The following is a 6,646-nucleotide window of genomic DNA, read 5'->3' on the forward strand; positions in this document are numbered from 1 at the left end:
TTCTCCAACACACAGTTCAAAAGCATGAATTCTTCCGTGCTCAGCTTTCTTCACAGTCCAACTCTCACAGCCGTACATGACCACTGGAAAAACCATAGCTTTGACTAGACAGAGTTTTGTTGGCAAAGTAAAGTCTCTGCTTTTGAATATGCTATCTAGGTTGGTCATAACTTTCCCTCCAAGGAGTAAGCATCTTTTAATTTCATGGCTACAATCACCATCTGCAGTGATTTTGGAGCCCCCCAAAATAAAGTCTGACACTGTTTCCATTGTTTCCCCATCTATTTCCCATGAACTGATGGGACCAGATGCCATGATCTTAGTTTTCTGAATGTTGAGCTTTAAGCCAACTTTTTCATTCTCCTCTTTCACTTTCATCAAGAGGCTTTTTAGTTCCTCTTCACTTTCTGCCATAAGGGTGGTATCATCTGCATATCTGAAGTTATTGGTATTTCTCCTGACAATCTTGATTCCAGCTTGTGCTTCTTCCAGCCCAGCATTTCTCATGATGTACTCTGCATGTAAGTTATGCAGGGTGACAATATACAGCCTTGACGTACTCCTTTTCCTATTTGGAACCAGTCTGTTGTTCCATGTCCAGTTCTAACTGTTGCTTCCTGACCTGCATACAGATTTCTCAAGAGGCAGATCAGGTGGTCTGGTATTCCCATCTCTTTCAGAATTTTCCACAGTTTATTGTGATCCACACAGTCAAGGGCTTTGGCATAGTCAATAAAGCAGAAATAGATGTTTTTCTGGAACTCTCTTGTTTTTTTGATGATCCAGAGGATGTTGGCAATTTGATCTCTGGTTCCTCTGCCTTTTCTAAAACCAGCTTGAACATCTGGAAGTTCACAGTTCACATATTGCTGAAGCCTGGCTTGGAGAATTTTGAGCATTACTAGCGTGTGAGATGAGTGCAATTGTGTGGTAGTTTGAGCATTCTTTGGCATTGTCTTTCTTTGGGATCCATTTAAGTATATTTAAAATTTTTAAATTTTGTTTTTAAATATTGGACAAGGCTTCTCACAAAAAATATTCCTATGTCCCATTCTTTATCATTTACTCTATCCCTGTGACAACCATTTCCAACTTTTTTATAGCTTATTTCCCTCCATTTAAAAAAGTAACATGTTTATGCTGCTTTTTCTTGATTTTTTCAATTTCGTATATTTTCATTAATTTCATAATGTGGATGATGAAAGTTTAACTGTCTTTCATCCCTATCCCACTTTTCATGCATACTTTATTTCCTTCACTTTCTCAGTGAATAGAGAGAATGTAACAATGCTCACCCTAAAATAAAGGAACTTTTAAAGGGCATAAATCCAAAGGACAAAGAGTGCAGGTGAATTTACTATGAAACTAATGAAACATAAGTTTCTGGGCACCTCTTCCTGGGCTCTGGGAGGTCTAGCAATGTGTCCATGTTGTCATATATTTTTGCAAGACTTGCAAAATTAAGCCTTTTGTTTTTGTTTAATTAATTTAAAACGCTGTGTCTTTCTACTCTGATTTCTCCTTCACCACAGTGTGCCTAATATTTGATGGTGACTAAGGTCATTTTTGAGATTGGGCTAAGGAAGTTTATTTGCTTCAGGATGCATATTCCTGTGTTGCTTTTTCCTTCTACTTGAAAAGTAGGAAGTAGAGTTCTCTTTTTATATTTAGTCATCTAAAAATAAGAAAACCTGAATAAATACATTAGCTGGTAAAGTAGCCTTGGAATCACCTTTCCTGTGGGTGCACTGACAGAATTTTAGTTCTTATCTGTGTACCTGTTCCTAGATATTTGGTGTCAAATAGCTAAATCATTTCAAATAACCAACTCAGCTTTCAATCTTTCAGGTAGATACTGTGGAAAGAATCTCTGGATTTGAGAGCAACTTGAATTTCAGTGATTTGTATTGTTGGTAAATTATTCCATTTGCTCTGATTCGTTCATGCTGGGAGAGAAAATGCAGTGTGCCTATCTCAACCTCCCCATGTACAACAGTACTGATTATTGGTATTGACCCTTTCCTTTTCCATCATTCTGCACTGCAATGAAATCAGTTTCAAAAGTTGTCAAATAGATTTTTATTTACTGAAGATTTTTGGCAACTGCTATCTATATTATTTTATGCTTTTACCTCATTAAATAATTATACTGCTTGATTGTTTATTATATCCCTATACCGAATGTTTTGGGGATTAGGAAGGCAGTGTTTACAACATACTCTTGATAGCTAATTAGGCAATCTATTGTTGAATTTTCTTTGCAGTATTTTCATTGACTTTTCTTTTTAGAATACTTTTCTTCTTGGGACATTTCAAGTGTAACACAGTCTCTCTTTGTCCCTTTTATGAAAATGTCAATAGGATAGCTCTAATATTTCCTTGAAATTCACCCACATTATATCATTTTGGTTATATTTCCTTTTGTCTGAATTACTTCTTTGAATAAGTATGACTTTTCACAATCTGATCAGCAAAATAATACACTGAAAGATAATGTGATTGATTGATAGACATGATGGTTTTATCACTCTGATTTTCATGTACGTGGTCCATAGCAAATGTTTAGTCTCAGGACAGATACTCTTGAACCAGGGACTAATTAAAGCAATGATCAGACTATTTCTTAGATGATTTTTTTATGTATTTAAAGTGTGAATTGACGTGACTAGGGAACACTCCCATCCTCCCAGTCCACCTCCCACTCACCCTTACCTTCATATATATATTTGTATATAAAGCCCTTCCATGATATCCCCTCTGATATTTTATCTTAATGCAAGGTATATCTCTGTATCTTGAATACAGAGACAACTAGTACCTATGTAACACTGTGGTCATGATACAGATAAGGACTGAAGTTGACAAGCTCTAGGCTGTAAACAGCCCAATAGGAACACTGTACAACGTCTCCAACTTTTGGCAGGATTCAATACTGTGAAATCAGCATATTACAGCATTTCACTTTTAAGTAATGTAATAATCTCCAAGATGCTTATTTAGACGGGAACAGCTTTACGTAATTGATCGCCAATCTTAAACTAAAGCTCACTATCAAACCAAACTCATACTCTTCTACGAACACATAAACCCACTTGGCCTTTTGGGCATAACTGGGCAGGAAATGACATGCTATTGGCAGAATCCTATTTCTTACATTCCAAGACCACACACAGAAAATAATTATAACTGATCACTGATTGAATCCTGTGTGTCATGTTTGCTTCACAGATTAATTTTATTTGGAATAGTATGATAAACTATCAGAATTATCCAAAGTATTATGTGCTCTTTTTACAAATCTCTGTGATTTTTTTGGTAATTATGACCAAGCCTTTGGTCTTAACTGAAATGCATTGCTAATAACTTACCATAGCACTTATTGTGTTCCAAGCATAAACAGTAATTTCTGGCACAAAGTAGGATTCCTTCTTTTCAATCAAGCACACCAACCATCCTGGGATCTCTTTGTTCCTATGTCCTTTACCTTTAGCCTGAGACTCTTGCCTGAGAACAACTCAAATGTGGAAACCTTTAGAGTAACTGTTTGATGGCATCCTTGGGGAACTAAGCCACAGTTGAGGGAAAAAAGAACCATGGGTATGGAGGTTCCCTTAAAAAACTAAAAATAGAGTTACTATATGATCCATCATTCCCACTCCTGGGCATATATCTGGAAAAGGACTCTAAATCAAAGATACATGCAGCTCAGTGTTCATTTCAGCACTATTTACAATAGTTAAGACACGGAAGCAAACTAAATGTCCATCAACAGATGAATGGATAAAGAAGATATGGTATACACATATGACCACATGCATACATATATATGATGGACTATTACTTGACCATAAAAAATAAAATAACATTATTTGCAGCCACATGGATGGACTTAGAGATTATTACAATAAGCAAAGAACATCAAAGACAAATATATGAAATTACTTACATGTGGAATCTAATAAAATGATACAAATGAACTTATTTACAAAACAGAAATAGACTCATAGGCATAGAAAACACACACGATTACCAAAGAGAAAAAGTGGGGAGGAGGGATAAACTACAAGTTTGGTATTAACAGATACACACTACTATATATAAAATAAGCAATAAGTACTTACTGTATAGCACAGGGAACTATATTCAATTTCTTATAATAACCTATAATGGAAAAGAGTCTGAAAAGAATATATATATGAATAGTTAAATATACCTATAACTGAATCACTTTGCTGTACACTTAAAACATTGTAAATTGACTATATCTTTTTTTTTTTTTTAAAGAACCATGGTTGGTTTGAATCAGTTGGTGCTATGCAAAAGAGATGGAAAAAAGAATATAAGTCCTTCCACTGTGAAGAAACAGTTCACACTAGGATAGAAGTGGGTAACAGCAGTGGAATGAGGTAATTTTAAGATATTCTCGAGGCAAAAATTAATATTCTCCAAAGTATTTTGGTAACAGGCACATTTTAAATTTTCCTGTGTAAGTGGGTTTTTGCAAATCAATAACTAAGCCCAGAGGTCTGAGATTATGGGAACAAATCTAGTTTGTTTTATATGGTTTCCATAAACCTTAAAATATTACTGTGAGAGGAAGAAAAGTTCATGGCTTTAATCTATCAGCGTCACTGCATAGTAGATCTAGAAGGTTTTCTAGGATATCTTAGGGTTCTCAGACAAGATGAAGCCATTTCCTTCCTTTACATGACAGATAAACAGGCATTCCTTGGATTGCACAAAGTTTAAGGATTGTAGTCTAAAGGAAAGTGGCTAGACATTTTGTACAAAATAATGATATTGGATTTGCAGCTAAATGGGTTTGGACTTAGTTGGAAGTTGGCTGGGCAATGAACTGAGTGTGTCTGTCCTTTACAGACGATTTCTCTACAAAAATAGCTGGCGGCAAAGATGTGGTCTTGTTTGAGTTCAGTCTCACATTAGTGAAAGACTCTAGAAAATACAGGGAACTAGTGAAAAAAAGATACGTGTTCTTTGGGGATATCATAACATGTTTACTTCAGCTCTTTCTTTAATCCAGTAAAAGTATTGGCAAAATGTTTGGTATTTGAGGCAGAGAGGTGGGAGTTCAGTCACGATGTAACTAAAGATGGTGGGAAAACCAGTTTGAATAAAATGAGTTTCAATTTGAACCTTTGCCCGTGCCTGGAACTAAAACTAAGTCAACCCACTGTTAAGTATCAAAAATGTTGAGTCATTAGCCTCATTTTTGTTTCATCTGTTTCAGAATATTTATATGTATCTGCTTTTCTTTATACTTTTAAAAAATAGACTGGCTTGTGCTTTATGGGGTGCAGTTCTTAGCTTGCCCTACATCTTCCTCAACTTTAAAGGGATAAATATTAAATAAAAATTCTTATCAAAATATACTGATAAACTCAGATGTTTTAATTTGATTCCGAGTATACTTCTCAGAAGTCTTCTATGATTGTTTATATATATTCTGGAAATAGTTAACTGCAATGAAAGCTGCTTTGGTGGGTTTCATTTTAGAGATCATTGAATAATGGAGGGGTGAAACATACTTAATATGAGTCCTAAAGCCACTGAATAACCACAAATTTTTCAGCACTGCAAAGTAAAGCTTTTCAGTTCATCTAATTCTGTCTCCCTCTTTCCTTTTTCACATGAGACTATTACTTTTCGAACTTTTTGATTTCCCTTTAGATCACCTCAGAGAGGCAAGCTATCTGCCCCAATCTGAGATGATGACCACTACAAAACCCTTATCAGAAATGGGTGGAGAGAACTTCTCTGTGTGAAAGAGAACCTCAATGGGGGAAATGATTAATTCATGTCAAAAGCAGGACTAAAGTTATTAACGTATATCTCTGGATATGTCAAGCAGCCATCCATTAGGCAATCTGAAGAATCCCTTCTAAGAAGTACTGTCCACTAAAAGGATAACTACATCTTCTGAATAGAGAAGGTATAAAGGAATTTTGGGGGTCCGAAGTATTTATTGCTTTTTATAGAAATAGGCTGATTCGGCGGGACTTCCCTCCGGCCGCTCCCCACGTGCTTCCGCCCCACCCTGGCCACATGCACGGAACTAGGAAGCCGGCAGGAGATCTCTTCCGGGGCGCAGGGCTGAGATGGACCCACTCAGGGACTAGCTGGCCGCAGAGCCAGAGTAGAGATGATGCCCGACATGTATAACAGAATGACCAGTGCCTCCCCCTGGAAGTGCATTGCCTCCCCACTACAAGGAAGCAGAGCTGTCCAAGGGCAAGTCCATGTGCCTGGACCGGTGTGTCTCCAAGTACCTGGACATCCATGACCGGATGGGCAAGAAGTTGACAGAGTTGTCTATGCAGGATGAGGAGCTGTTGAAGAGGGTGCAGCAGAGTTCTGGGCCTGTGTGAGGTGCCCGACAGTACACCTAAGGTGCAGCCCATCCTTTCCCACTTGGCTAATAAAAGTACCCCCGCCCCGCCGTTGGGTGTCACCTGTGAAGACTGCCAGGCCCGGGCTCCTTCTGGAGAGTCTCCAGGAGCCTAGAGTATGATGGCACCCTTTCCCAGGCGGGGAAAGGTATTTGTCACGCTGGCCTGTGACTATGTGTGTGAGTGTATATATATGTTACATATTAAAACAAATTTGTCCACACCAAAAAAAAAAAAAA

The 6,646-nt window shown here is 37.3% G+C and overlaps 1 pseudogene; it reads left to right on the top strand.

Moving 5' to 3' along the window:
* Nucleotides 1–6,116: 6,116 nt before the first annotated feature.
* Nucleotides 6,117–6,386, top strand: LOC114116200 (mitochondrial import inner membrane translocase subunit Tim10-like; annotated as a pseudogene).
* Nucleotides 6,387–6,646: the final 260 nt, after the last annotated feature.

This window comes from Ovis aries, chromosome 8 (assembly GCF_016772045.2).
Source record: "Ovis aries strain OAR_USU_Benz2616 breed Rambouillet chromosome 8, ARS-UI_Ramb_v3.0, whole genome shotgun sequence".
Classification (NCBI taxonomy): domain Eukaryota; kingdom Metazoa; phylum Chordata; class Mammalia; order Artiodactyla; family Bovidae; genus Ovis; species Ovis aries.